The following is a 15,519-nucleotide window of genomic DNA, read 5'->3' as shown; positions in this document are numbered from 1 at the left end:
CTTATCATTGGGAACGTAGTGACAAGGAAGTTTCTTAACAGTGGTGACAAATGTGACTCTACTGTCGGTCATTCACTCATTTGTAAACACGTTAAAATTCACTGCGCATGTTACACTTCGGCACCTATTTTGGCTTGCTATTTAAAAGTAATTCCAGTTCCCTCAATTCTCCCTTTCAATACAGTACTCTCTAACGGATGTCATCTCGTTCCTAGTGATCAAGACTGTTGTGGAATGATGGCTAAAGTCCTGTATATATTTTGTAAGTTTTCCAGTTGGTAACTTGTTGTAACAACGTCTTGTTTCCCCATCCGCATGGGATTGTAGATAGCTCATTGTGACCTTCTATTCCAACTTTGAAGGTAGATTTCGACAAGCTAAGCAGACTCAAAGCATTATTGTTCAGCAGCGGCCCGTGGAGGTGAGAGAGGTAGGGCAGTGGGGCCGGGTGAGGTGGGATTTCGGCAGAGGACAATAAGGGAAAATTCATTATTTATTTAATTTTCCCTCTTGGTCGTCTGTCGAATCTCCCCCTAACATGGCCCCACTGCCCCACCGCTCTTACCTGCATGGGCCGCTGCTATTATTGTTTTAACAAGAAGTAGCTCTTACATCTTCTTCTGAGGCCTTTGAATTGCAGGTAGCTAGAACTTCTAGTAATACACAGTTATTGTTAAACACTAGCCTTCCCTGCATTTCGGAGAATTGGTACATCAAATCTTTAATGCCTCTAGTACGGCAAGCATTGCCCGCTTTTTTTAAGTTGTGGGCTCCGGCCTCGTTAGTGCTATTCAGACCATCTTTGGAGTAATCCCGGCTTTTATCCACTCCATTTTCTCTAGTGTATTCAGAGGATTTCCACTGCTGTTATTCTTCATTTGCCACATTCTCAACTTGTACCTGTTTCTCTGCAATGGGTGCTTCTTTTGCAGGTGCCCTGGAACTGGAATCGCTCCAACACTACTGCGAGCCTATGTTTGAAATGTTTGGAATGCTTCTACAGCAAGAACTGGATCTGGATTGGACTTTAACATTCTGCCCTGCCTGGTTTACCTGGATTCAATCTATGTTCCGCTGCATTTGTTGTCCATGTGAATGGGCAATGGACATATGCCTGGCTTCACAGACCCCCCCACCCCCCCCCCCTCTGCCTTGTACTTTGAACTGCTAATGAGTCAATTAGCAACCCATTTTCAGAACAGTCCTTTGGGCTCGCAACATCTTCACAATGCAAGGTTTGAGCCTCTGGCCTATGAGGAACTATGTGCATCGGCGCATTGATCACAAGATACAGGCTGTATTAACGGAGATGCAGTTTGCCTGATAACTGTCTCAGCATTGGGTGAGACCAGAGAGCATGTTTATTCTTTGGAGCTCATTACAGGGCCTGTTGACCAATCATCCTGTGTGGAATCAGATTCCTTCATGGAGTCTTTGGCCTATGAAATTGTGAGTGACACTATGGATTCCTCTGAAGCACCTTGATTTGATTAGTTTTACAAATTGACATTTCTTTCTAATTTTAGTTTTTAGTCATTCATATGTCTGAAACCATGCTTTGGGTATGCCTACTTTCTAATTATATTGATCCTATCTAGTATCCTTTTAGTGCTATTGTGCTTACCAAGGGGAGGGTGATGTGTGTTTCCTGCATGACCCATATTAGTCTTCCCTATGTTAGTCTAACTGTGCATGTTTTAGGCCTTTTTTTTCCTTTGCACATGTTAAGATATAAACCTGCTTGCTTTTGAGCCACATTGTACTTTCACATGGAACCTGCATATATTGTCGCATTCTGTTTATTCCTGGAATTTAGTTTCAACACCACTGACTAGGTCAAGCAACAATGTCCCTTGTTATTCTTTCTGGCCAGGCACTAGCACCTAAATATAACACAAGAATGCAGCTGTTGTTTATGTGCATACATGTCTTGTCATATAAATGAGCACATGAGCCCAAAACAGACAGATGGAACAAGAGTTCTGAGACAAGAACACTGCATCTGCTGAGATGTAGAATGTCAATCTATGTATGCTAAGGTACGGGGTCTGCCAGTAATCCCAGAGATCTTTGAAATATAATAATTTAGCTTCAGTAACAGGGGAGGGGGGTTTAAGTTCCTCTGTCCTATAAAATGACAAGGCTTTTTATGGTTTATGGGTTATTATCCATGCTTACAGTATTTTTAGTATGCATTTGTTTTCTAATTGTGGCACTTTTATTGCATTTCGGAGCACAGTAGTTCAAATAAATATTCAAAACTTCCTTTGTGTCTCCTGGTTATCTTATTGTGGACAAGTACGAGTGACAGAGCTAAATGGTGTGTCCTGTTATCGTGATCCCTGAGAGGGTCGAGAGTGTTGTGTTCTGGATGGCCAATTCACTAGGTTCTCTGGTACGGTTTGGAGGGCAAGTGAGGCCCTATAGCTAGTCAGACTCGGATTCATATTTACTGATATGGTATGGTGAATCAGTGCCTACATACTAAGCTTCTGTGGTTCCAAACTTAGTTCTGTTCTAGAGCAGAATCCCTGCAACAGTAGTTAGCAGTAAAATGCGGACTAAGGTCATAGTGCTTCCCTTACCAACAAGGCATGACTGAGTGTAGTACAGGAAGATCAGCAGACACAGTCCCTTACAAGTTCATCCCTGTAATCAGTCTAAACCCCCATTTGACGGCAGGAGGAGTACAGAAAGTACAGAAAGTACCCATTCCAGTTCTCAAACAAAGATACTGATAATCAGTTTTAAGCAAGTAATGACTTGATGCTCTGAGGGTGAGTAACTGTGGGCCATGGTAGTGTGGTTGAATGTTTGAGGATACCTGAAGGGAATGAAGCTTTCAGGTAGTAAGAAGTTAGCTTCTAGTTGCCATTTGAATGGGGGTGGCATTCCAAAGTAACTGTCTGTTGCTTTGTAGCTAGGCTTGTACTCTAAAAACCCCCATTCATAGCGGTACTGATGGTTCATTAGAATTTATGGTCAGCTGTCAGTCAGTGGCTGATGGTTGGCAGTGTATGCTAATAACATTGTTGTATAGCATGGGAGGATAGCTATTGAAAGCCCTGTCATGAGGGGCTTTGCGCCCGCATCCAGTCAGGTGCTGCGCCCCACTACATAATAAGTGCACTTCAGTGGCCATCACACACAGAATGAAAACACATCACACATAGGCTCAAAACCAAAATAACACCCATCCACTCACACACCCTATATGATGTAGTTTGCGCTCCATGTTGTAAGCCCTTCAGTGCCCCACACAGGTGTAATAAGTGCTATACTAATGTTACAATACAGTACAATACAATCCAGGATCTGAGCTCTCCAATGCAAATGTAGGTTGGAAGGGTCCTTCCATGCCTCACATATTACATGTGGTTGAAGCTGTTTTAACACTTAGTGCTAATGCTTTTTTGTTACCCATTAGTGAGTTCTGCTATTGCAAATGTAACCTGCTGAGCAACTGAAGCATAATGCCTCATACTAGGTGCAGAACTAAGCATCCCGCATCCTGTCACACACCTTGCTCTGCCTTCAGGTGCCACTAAATATACCTAGCTTCAGCAGTAAGAATCTGTGCAACAATAGTCCTCAATTCAGCTACGGGGTCAGTGTAACATATGCAGTCTCAGCTCTCATTCTTGCTGCACAATCCTCGCCCTGATTAGGCCTCAACCCAGCATCAGGGCTCAGTGTAAGGCATGCAGTCACAGACCTCACTCAAGTTGCACCTGCACATCAGCTGTAGGCTTCTCTATGGAGACAGGACTCAGCTTCTGACATGCAGTCACATGTCTCATTTTAGCTGCACCATTCACTAATCATTGGGCTTCAGTCAGGCGACATGGCTCAGCACTTTATATACAGTCACAGGCCTCACTGTGTCTTCAGGTTTCACTTAGATGTAGTCCTCACTCCCACTTGAAAAATCAGCAGAAGGCCTCACTCTAGGTCCAGGGCTAAGCATCTCACTAGCAGTCAAACATTTTGCTTTGTCTTCAGTTGTCGAAGGAGATGTGATGGAAAGTTAATTTGTGGAAGAATATATAAAAGGTGTTTATTACAAGACTCAGAGCTCAGAACTGCTCTAAGACTGAACAAATTGAGAACTATAGAGTTTGCGGTATCAACGAGAGGTGTGTAGTTCCTACAGGGTGAAAAGTCGAAGGGGAATAAAGTTTTCCGATAACAGACTTTCACCTAGTGAGTGTAAGTGCACAAGGGAAGGGGATCCCTTAAGGGTGGAACTGAAACCCTCACACACCCAGCAAGCTAGGTGTCATGCTTCATCATCTGGGTTTTGCTCCTCGTCGGGTCGGCGGTGCAATACCCGACGGGCACCCATACAGGGGCTCTTTATCGGAGATCTTTTGTTCCCTGCCGTATGGTGCATGCGTGTGAGGGCCCGGGAGTGTAGATGTAAGTGAATTAAAAAGGTTGGTTAATCTGAAATGTAACTTTATTGGCTCAGTCAACCACCTTGTTAAAAAGGGGTGAGTGGCGTCAAAGCTATATTTGCTCACAAAGGAGGAGTGGCTAGCTACGCTCTACTCTTCTGGTCAACATGTTTCGCGCCCAGTCGGTCAGAGGGATCTCATGGCGCTTCGTCAGGACCTATAATGCTAAAGTGAAGTGTGCTAAAAACTATCTACAGTGTGGTGTGAAAACAAGGGTGAAAAATAGTTTGTTAGTCAACCCTTAATAGGTGCCCCTACCTTATGTATTGTTTATAAAAGGGGTCACCTAAGGAAAAGGAAAAAAATTTGGAAAAATATATATATCAAGAGCCACCCTTGGCATCTGTAAAACATTAAAAAAAAATAGTTAATAACCACCAGTTCAGTAAACCAGTGATCCATTTGATATAATGCAGACTGTAATTATACTGGACTACTAACTGGATATTGACCAATCAACCAATTATGATTTATCAAGGAAAGGAAAAACGGTTAACACAGGAAGCATAGCGAGGCTCTAGTTAAAAAGCACAACCATTATTACAGTTGTAAAGAACAAATCATGGTTAAGTGTGGACTCACCAATTCTTTTTTATAAAAACCTCATCATCAGGTGCATGGCGCGTCAACAGGGGGAGAAACACATTCGTTCCCTACGGTATAATGATATTATAAAGAGAAGAAGTAGAGGCACAGGCAAATTTGAAGTTAAAAAGGTCACAAGGGAGAGAACTCCATCCTTAGTGTCTCATAAACATATTGCTCAAGCGTGTGACACCTCTCGTGTGTTATAATAATATGGTCTTTAACGTGGTCAACCAGGTGCAGCTAACCGAAGGCGAGACAAAGGTGTGCATGTCCCGATTGGATCATCAAAAAAAGCCTTTGATAAATTATAGAACACAAAAATGAGTGTGAATACAAGAAGCAATGTCTATCTATGTGTGTGCCCGAATTAGTCATTGCAATCCTTAGTGTGAAGTCACAGTGCAAATGCGCGTGTTAAAAGAATTGCGCCCAAGATGTGGAAAGGTCAAACTCATAGACCCGTGATGATCGTGTTACTGACCAGTACAGAGTCCTATGAGATAAAACATCTCAATAGCATCGCATTGCAGCAATTCAAGTGTGTCCCGGGGCTAGACAGAGACTTGATGAAAGGTGCGGTTTCTCCTTAAGGTGTCTAGAGAGCCCCAACGAGTGTCTAATGTTTGAAACCACACGTCCGAATCATTCATCGAGGAAACCCAGGGTGTACTTACACGGCAAGATTCCCCTGGAGGTAAGTAAACCTGCCCGCGTCGCCGAACCCGGAAGCTGAGAGATGGGTCGGTGACGCTGTATTTTATTCAATCAATGATTGGCTAGGAGCTGGTCACGTGTGATGATGTCACGTCCATAGCAACAATCACTAGCTAAGTGTATTTTATTCAATCAATGATTGGCTAGGAGCTGGTCACGTGTGATGATGTCACGTCTATAGCAACAATCACTAGCTGAGTGTATGTCATTCCGGATGTGAAAAGGAGTTTATTTTGGGCGCCATGTTGTAGTCGTCAAAATGTGTTATAAATACTTCGAAGGGAGGCATAAGTTAGTACCCCACGGAGCGAAATAGTATCGAGAAAGGCTAGCCAAGGAAATATTCGATAGCGTTTAGGTTCACCCAGGCATGCGCACCATATGTTATGCCTATTGTCGGTGGTTCCTACCAGATCTGGTTAGTTAGGTAACCCAAACCGGGAGCCATGATGGAGTGGTGTGGGTCTAGGAGCAAGGTAGGCAGGTAGAAGGGAATTTGGCTCTATTAGTATAAGGAGCAGTGCATAATCAGTGATGCTAACATCCGTCTATGCTGTGGTGGCTAAATCACGGGCTCATGGTGTAATGGTGCAAATGTTGGTCAACATAAAGGACTAAGTGTCAGTAAGCCCATCAGGTGGTACTAGTACTGTCCTGCCACTTCAACACTATCGCTGGTAAGGAGTCCTATCGATTAGATATTGTTGACCAGGGTATGTCATCATTGAGGCCAAGTCTATCCAATGAAAGGCGATGTACCCAACGTTGTTCTAGCCTAAACAAGGAATGTTGAGACATTCCAGGCTGGCTTTCAAGGACAATCCAATGTAGATCTGTAGGGCTATGTTTACATACAAGGTAATGACTGTAAAGTTTCGTGTTAGATTTGCCGCATTTAATGTTGCTTTTATGTTCAGTGATACGTGTTTTCACTGCTCGTGTCGTCATCCCTATATAATAGAGATCGCATGGGCAAATTAATAGATAAATACAGTTAGTAGAATTGCAATTCGTATGTCTTTTTAGGACCCATTCGAAAGTGGCAGTGAGGCGAATAGATTTTGCCACAATAGTTTGTCCACAGCAAGAGCACCCTCCGCAGGTATAGTGACCCTGTACAGGGGGAAGATTCCAGAGGGTGTTATGTGCTGAAGTTATTTGTTTTTTTGGTCTCGTGTGTATCAAAGTGTCTTACAGATTGTTAGTCCTTTTGAAAGCGAAACGTGGCGGGGGAATCATGAGTGTACCTGAGGATAGTATTCCCCAATGTTTCTTTATCACTTTTTTAAGGTTGTTGGACTCTGGTGTAAAAGATGTTACACAAGTAATGGTTTCTATGTTGTCTTTTGTTCTCACTTCCAAAAGGGCCTCGCGATTGTTATTTCTGGCCCTCTTCATTGAGTTGTGAATTACTCGGGGAGGATAGCCTCTTTGTGTCAAATTCCCTGAGAGGATGTTGGCCTCAATTTTGTAGTCAGTGATAGAGCTACAGTTTCTCCTGAGTCGAAGGAATTGGCCAAAAGGCAAGTTATCGCGTAGGGCAACATTAGCTCTCACGGAGAACTATTTTGCATTTAAAGACAACCTTTACCATCAGTCCCAAGGTACTTCGATGGGGAGTACCTTTGCTCCCAGTGTGGCCTGCCTGTATATGGCGGCTTTTGAAGAGGCAGTGATAATGAACGTGGATAACCCCTTCGGGCCAAACTTAACCCTGTGGAAAAGATACATCGACGATGTCATGATCTTATGGAAAGGGGATTTAACAACCTGCAACGAATTCTGTGAATGGATTAACACTAAGAATCAGTTTTTGAAATTCACAAGTCATATCTCTGACTCTGACATCCCTTTCCTAGATTTAAACATCAGACTGACACCCACAGGGTTGAGTACAAGTCTCTACAGAAAACCAACTGACAGGAACAGTTTACTTCTCTACAGCAGTCACCACCCTAAGGCCCTACGCGATAACTTGCCTTTGGGCCAATTCCTTCGACTCAGGAGAAACTGTAGCTCTATCACTGACTACAAAATTGAGGCCAACATCCTCTCAGGGAATTTGACACAAAGAGGCTATCCTCCCCGAGTAATTCACAACTCAATGAAGAGGGCCAGAAATAACAATCGCGAGGCCCTTTTGGAAGTGAGAACAAAAGACAACATAGAAACCATTACTTGTGTAACATCTTTTACACCAGAGTCCAACAACCTTAAAAAAGTGATAAAGAAACATTGGGGAATACTATCCGCAGGTACACTCATGATTCCCCCGCCACGTTTCGCTTTCAAAAGGACTAACAATCTGAAAGACACTTTGATACACACGAGACCAAAAAAACAAATAACTTCAGCACATAACACCCTCTGGAATCTTCCCCCTGTACAGGGTCACTATACCTGCGGAGGGTGCTCTTGCTGTGGACAAACTATTGTGGCAAAATCTATTCGCCTCACTGCCACTTTCGAATGGGTCCTAAAAAGACATACGAATTGCAATTCTACTAACTGTATTTATCTATTAATTTGCCCATGCGATCTCTATTATATAGGGATGACGACACGAGCAGTGAAAACACGTATCACTGAACATAAAAGCAACATTAGATGCGGCAAATCTAACACGAAACTTTACAGTCATTACCTTGTATGTAAACATAGCCCTACAGATCTACATTGGATTGTCCTTGAAAGCCAGCCTGGAATGTCTCAACATTCCTTGTTTAGGCTAGAACAACGTTGGGTACATCGCCTTTCATTGGATAGACTTGGCCTCAATGATGACATACCCTGGTCAACAATATCTAATCGATAGGACTCCTTACCAGCGATAGTGTTGAAGTGGCAGGACAGTACTAGTACCACCTGATGGGCTTACTGACACTTAGTCCTTTATGTTGACCAACATTTGCACCATTACACCATGAGCCCGTGATTTAGCCACCACAGCATAGACGGATGTTAGCATCACTGATTATGCACTGCTCCTTATACTAATAGAGCCAAATTCCCTTCTACCTGCCTACCTTGCTCCTAGACCCACACCACTCCATCATGGCTCCCGGTTTGGGTTACCTAACTAACCAGATCTGGTAGGAACCACCGACAATAGGCATAACATATGGTGCGCATGCCTGGGTGAACCTAATCGCTATTGAATATTTCCTTGGCTAGCCTTTCTCGATACTATTTCGCTCCGTGGGGTACTAACTTATGCCTCCCTTCGAAGTATTTATAACACATTTTGACGACTACAACATGGCGCCCAAAATAAACTCCTTTTCACATCCGGAATGACATACACTCAGCTAGTGATTGTTGCTATAGACGTGACATCATCACACGTGACCAGCTCCTAGCCAATCATTGATTGAATAAAATACACTTAGCTAGTGATTGTTGCTATGGACGTGACATCATCACACGTGACCAGCTCCTAGCCAATCATTGATTGAATAAAATACAGCGTCACCGACCCATCTCTCAGCTTCCGGGTTCGGCGACGCGGGCAGGTTTACTTACCTCCAGGGGAATCTTGCCGTGTAAGTACACCCTGGGTTTCCTAGATGAATGATTCGGACGTGTGGTTTCAAACATTAGACACTCGTTGGGGCTCTCTAGACACCTTAAGGAGAAACCGCACCTTTCATCAAGTCTCTGTCTAGCCCCGGGACACACTTGAATTGCTGCAATGCGATGCTATTGAGATGTTTTATCTCATAGGACTCTGTACTGGTCAGTAACACGATCATCACGGGTCTATGAGTTTGACCTTTCCACATCTTGGGCGCAATTCTTTTAACACGCGCATTTGCACTGTGACTTCACAGTAAGGATTGCAATGACTAATTCGGGCACACACATAGATAGACATTGCTTCTTGTATTCACACTCATTTTTGTGTTCTATAATTTATCAAAGGCTTTTTTTGATGATCCAATCGGGACATGCACACCTTTGTCTCGCCTTCGGTTAGCTGCACCTGGTTGACCACGTTAAAGACCATATTATTATAACACACGAGAGGTGTCACACGCTTGAGCAATATGTTTATGAGACACTAAGGATGGAGTTCTCTCCCTTGTGACCTTTTTAACTTCAAATTTGCCTGTGCCTCTACTTCTTCTCTTTATAATATCATTATACCGTAGGGAACGAATGTGTTTCTCCCCCTGTTGACGCGCCATGCACCTGATGATGAGGTTTTTATAAAAAGAATTGGTGAGTCCACACTTAACCATGATTTGTTCTTTACAACTGTAATAATGGTTGTGCTTTTTAACTAGAGCCTCGCTATGCTTCCTGTGTTAACCGTTTTTCCTTTCCTTGATAAATCATAATTGGTTGATTGGTCAATATCCAGTTAGTAGTCCAGTATAATTACAGTCTGGATTATATCAAATGGATCACTGGTTTACTGAACTGGTGGTTATTAACTAATTTTTTTAAATGTTTTACAGATGCCAAGGGTGGCTCTTGATATATATATTTTTCCAAATTTTTTTCCTTTTCCTTAGGTGACCCCTTTTATAAACAATACATAAGGTAGGGGCACCTATTAAGGGTTGACTAACAAACTATTTTTCACCCTTGTTTTCACACCACACTGTAGATAGTTTTTAGCACACTTCACTTTAGCATTATAGGTCCTGACGAAGCGCCATGAGATCCCTCTGACCGACTGGGCGCGAAACATGTTGACCAGAAGAGTAGAGCGTAGCTAGCCACTCCTCCTTTGTGAGCAAATATAGCTTTGACGCCACTCACCCCTTTTTAACAAGGTGGTTGACTGAGCCAATAAAGTTACATTTCAGATTAACCAACCTTTTTAATTCACTTACATCTACACTCCCGGGCCCTCACACGCATGCACCATACGGCAGGGAACAAAAGATCTCCGATAAAGAGCCCCTGTATGGGTGCCCGTCGGGTATTGCACCGCCGACCCGACGAGGAGCAAAACCCAGATGATGAAGCATGACACCTAGCTTGCTGGGTGTGTGAGGGTTTCAGTTCCACCCTTAAGGGATCCCCTTCCCTTGTGCACTTACACTCACTAGGTGAAAGTCTGTTATCGGAAAACTTTATTCCCCTTCGACTTTTCACCCTGTAGGAACTACACACCTCTCGTTGATACCGCTACTTAGGGCTTATGTGTAGGACCTCTATAAAAATAGCCCACCTTTTACTCTCCTTCTCTTTGTTGAACAACTATAGAGTTTGACCAGTGCTGCTGTCTTAACTAAAGCAATGGTAAAAGTGTAAGTCTTTTTTTAACCAAATTATCTCTTTTTCATCCTGAAATGCCAGAAACTATTAATAACAAAAGTGTAAACTGTCTGGGAAGAAATTCTAGAAGGTTAAGAGGATGCCTCCTTGTGTAAACTAGAAAGCGCAAGGGTCTCTGGGATCTAAGAAAAGTATTGGGCCTGCATGAACGAGTGAGGATAGAAGGGTAACATGAGGCAGGCATTCCTCTCATGCGCTGTCAGGGCAGGGCAGGGCAGCACTTTGTCTCTTACCCTTGCATGTGCAGGCTGCTAGTTTGGTTAGGGTCTGAGCCATGACCTGAATAGTGCTTGCTCAGCTGATACTTGTCTGCCTTTGGGAGCCTTCAGGAGCTTGGGAGGGGAGTGATGTGTGAACCACTGTTCAAAATGTTGGGTTCTTTTGGTGTAGTAGTATTTGGAAGAATCTGGGCCTTTTAAATATTGTGTAGTTTCTACTCAGGTTGCAAGCCATGGTTGCTCTTTCACTTCTTTTCTTATTCATGGGATGTGTTTGCTCAGAAGTAGGCAGTATTCTGGCTTTTAAAAAAGTGCATGGCTGCTGCTCATGTCACCAATTCAATTTCATACTTTTTTTGACATACTTTCTGTAGGAAAGTAGGATCTGTTTTCATGGTCACCCCTACTTTTTGCTGGTGTCATTATGTTTTTCTGACTAGTCTGACTGGTATCCTGCTAATCAGGACCCCAGTCTGTGTGCTTCTTCCCTAAATTGGACATGGTGAGTACTTAGGTACACCTCAGATTGACTACTGGTGTACCCTGGTAAGTCTCTAGTATATGGTACTAAGGTACCCAGGGCATAGGTACACCAGGGGTCACCCATGGGCTGAAGCATGTATTATGCTACCCATGGGAGACCACTCAAATTGTGACTACAGGCCTGCAATTGTAGCCTGTGTAAGCTGGTGCTAGCACCACTCACGACAAATATAAGTTTCCTTGTATCTGAGTTCACTGCACTTAAAACCTATAAGTCACCCCTAAGGCAGGCCTTTCATTCCGGAAGGCAGGGTGATCATTTATAAGTGTGAGTGTGTCCCTGCATGAGCAGGACACCCCTACAATCCACGGAGACCATTCTCCCGGTTTGTAAGTGCGTCAACCATTACAATACATGGAGTGGCCATCCGTCATTATGCGATGGCTAACTCTAAACTGGCTGTAACAAGCCCTGTTGTGTTTGATATCAAACAAGTTGGAATCATACCTCAAAAAGGTGTTGGAGGTGTGATTCCATGCACTGTAAAGCTACGCCTGGAGGCCCTCAGTGGTTCCGGTGACAGTCTTCTAGACACGTACAGCAAACTCTGGCTGCTGCCGACCAGAGACACAATTCTGCCCTCCTGCTGCTGAGCCAAGCTTGAGCAGAAGGAGGGAGGGCAATAGGTCTCCTGTCACAGGAAGGTGTGGCCACCTCCCATTCAGCAATAAGTGTATTGGGCCAGGGTGGGAGCACTTGCCAGTGCCACTAGACTGCTTTGAAGGGCGCATTTGGTGCTATCCTTGCATACCGCCTTTGGAAACAGTTCAGTGAGCCGTTGGCTCCTGCTCTGGTGCAAAACTGGACTAAGGACATGAGAGTATCCTCCCCACTGTCCAGCCCTTCCTCGGGGAGGGACCTCTGAATCGTCCCAACCCTTTCCTTAGGGTACTTAAGGGATTACCTGTGGGTGGTTCCTTAGATTCATCATGGGACATGATTCAGATCCGAAACCACTTCATCTTCCACCGTCTGGGCACTTTGGACTTCATTGGACTTCGCCTTGGGAACACTGCAACTTTGAAGACTTCTGCTGCTCCTGGTCTCGTTGTCCTGCCATTCTTCTGCGTCGTCTGTGCCTGTGCTCCATACAGGGTCATCTACAGGCTTGTGGACATCCAAGACACCCGAAGGACTCTCCCTTGAAGTGAAGGAGTCACTTCTCTGCACCTTCATGCACCGCAACGAAGCTGCCTCATCTGCTGTCCTACCTCCTATGGACTCCGAAAGGTTCAGCAACACAGGTGGTGGTTCTGCAACTCCCACAAGGCCTGCACTGTCTTCACAACAAGTTTGAAGCCAGTATCCCTCGTTGGAACTGCTGGAGCAGTACCCCTGTTCCCTGCGTTGACTTGCCGTTGCCAAGGCTTGTTGACTCTCTTCACCAGAGTTCTTTGAACTCAAAGAAGATCCAGCTTCTAGCATTTCTTGCTACCAAGATCTAAGTCTTCACTGCATCCTCTGCACCGTGGGCCTTCATCATTAGTGAGCTGCTCGAGGCCCTCTTGCAACTCATGTGCCTTCTGCCCATGGGTCCTCTTGAGGATCTTCTTTGGATCCAGTGGGCTCCCCTGCTTGCTCGGGCCTGCTCTAACTTACCTGCTTGTGGTGAGACAATTGGACCTGGCTGGTCCTGACACTGCACCTTTTTTGTCTACTACGTTTGTGGTCATTGTCAAGGTTTGTTGGTGCTCCCGACAGACACCGACCCCTGGCTCTTGACATCTGATGTGGGACAGACCATGAAAGGCTCATGGTCTTCCACAGTATCACCTGGTCCGCACAGCTGCAGCTTCCAGGGCACCGTCAACTCTCCTGCATCTCCGACATTGGTGGGCATTCGTCTTCGGTGCCTCCTGGTCACTCCTGATTGGCATAGACTCTGTCCTCTCTGCTTGCAGTTACCTCACATCTTGGATCCGGTTTTGGTTTCCACCGTACTCTTTCACCTTTTTCGCCAGCAGCATTTTCACTGAAGTCCTCCATTGTGGTCTTTGGCGGTTTCCGACGTCACTTTGCACCTATGCACCCGGCTTCCCTGGTATAGTTCTCCTGGTTCCTGGGGTATCCATGGGTGAGGTGACTTTCCAACCTTCCATCTTCCACTGGGTTTCTTAAGGGTCCTCTGGGAAGGGTTCTTCTTCTTAAAAACTGCAATCGTGACTTACCCATTGAATTGTATTGAGCCCTTGGTTGTGTTCCTACTCTGCACACGGCCTCTGTGGGGTTCCTGGGTACTTACCATGGGTGGTTCCTTGGGTCCCTGACTCTTCTCCGTCTTCTGGGTCCAGTCTCAAATGAGGTCGTGGTTCGCATTCCACTTGTTTAGTATATGGTTTGGTCTCCCCTGACGATCACTGTGTATTTGTGCTACTTACGTGTTCTATTACTAAAGTATTGTGTGTATTGTGATTACATCTCTGGGTAGGAGATACTGCAATGTGTTACTCGGTGCTTATAATAAAAACATATTTTTATAACTAGACTATATGTGGTTATTTTTCACTTAATCTACACTATGTGATTAGTACTGGTGAAACAAGCTCCTTTACATTCCTACTGGACTAAGACTGAAGACTGCTCTCCACGGCTACCACTTAGACAGCTTTCTAAGGTTAGGTAAGACCACTAAAATCCCCATAAGGGTTAGTCTGGATTTGTGCAGGTTGCTTCACTTACATAAGTGAGCACCATATACTAAGCCAGCATCCTACACTTTCACTCATTCAATAACATCTGTGCCGGGTACATGTTGCTGCATGAATTACTGTGCCTTCTCTTATATTTTATTGCGTACACACACTGAACATTATGTTGCCACTTTGGCCAGGTTGGTGCTGTGTAGTATCCTATATGTGGTACTCTTTATTACAAATCTAATTTGCATGTCTATTTCTATGACACTTGTAACTGAGCTAACCTAATAAGGAGCTGTGTGAGGCAGCGTGTGTCAAAAGACAGGGTGAGTTGTATGCTATTCTGGTAGCAAAATTGTTGATTTTCACTGTGATTTAGTATGGCAGGTGGTATACTTCCCCTCAAAGGCAGTGGATATCCCATCCTCCATATTACAATTATAGGATATAATGCACTTGTAATATGGTGGACGGAATAGCCATCATAATTGTGAATGAGTATCCCATCCAACAAACTGTAAATCATGTACTGTGTCCAGTGAAGAGGATGAGTTGTATGCCATTTTGGTAGTAAAATTGATTAGTTTCTGTCTGATTTAAAGTTTGGCAGATGGGAGACTCCATCTTATGTGTTACGGCTATTTCATCTAATGTAATATAAATATAGGATATAATGAACTTGCGATACAGCGGATGGGATATCCATCATGTTTGTGACGGAGTACCTTATATAACTTTGTCAAGGAGGGAGAAGACTTATTATGTGAAACCAATCAGGTTAATAATAAAGTAATCATTAGTACTCATCATCAGGGTGCTAATCACTGATTTTCAATGGGGAAAAATTAATTACAATGCAGTCATTACATCACACTGCTTTTACAACGCAACTGCTGCAATGCAACTGCCTTTACATCGCCTGCCATTACAACGCATGCCATTACAACGCATGTCACTACAACGCATACCATTACAACGCATACCAGTACAACGCATGCTATTACAACACATTATAAGGTAAGTAATGGAGGATTTTTAGTTTTAGTGTGTGTATGGGTTTTGGGATAGATGGG

At 44.0% G+C, this 15,519-nt stretch overlaps 1 long non-coding RNA gene across 1 annotated transcript in view; it reads left to right on the top strand.

Annotated features, from left to right (window-relative positions):
- The window catches only part of LOC146784481 (uncharacterized), an 85,912-nt gene extending 83,647 nt beyond the window's left edge, over nt 1-2,265 (top strand). Inside the window, exon 3 of the long non-coding RNA XR_014970837.1 lies at nt 933-2,265. This is a non-coding gene — a long non-coding RNA (uncharacterized LOC146784481). The remainder of the gene's footprint in view (nt 1-932) is intronic.
- Nucleotides 2,266-15,519: the final 13,254 nt, after the last annotated feature.

This window comes from Triturus cristatus, chromosome 11, assembly GCF_964204655.1.
Source record: "Triturus cristatus chromosome 11, aTriCri1.1, whole genome shotgun sequence".
NCBI classification, from domain to species: domain Eukaryota; kingdom Metazoa; phylum Chordata; class Amphibia; order Caudata; family Salamandridae; genus Triturus; species Triturus cristatus.
The sequence above is the reverse complement of the archived record's forward strand: the minus strand, read 5'-3'. Positions and strand labels throughout refer to the sequence as shown.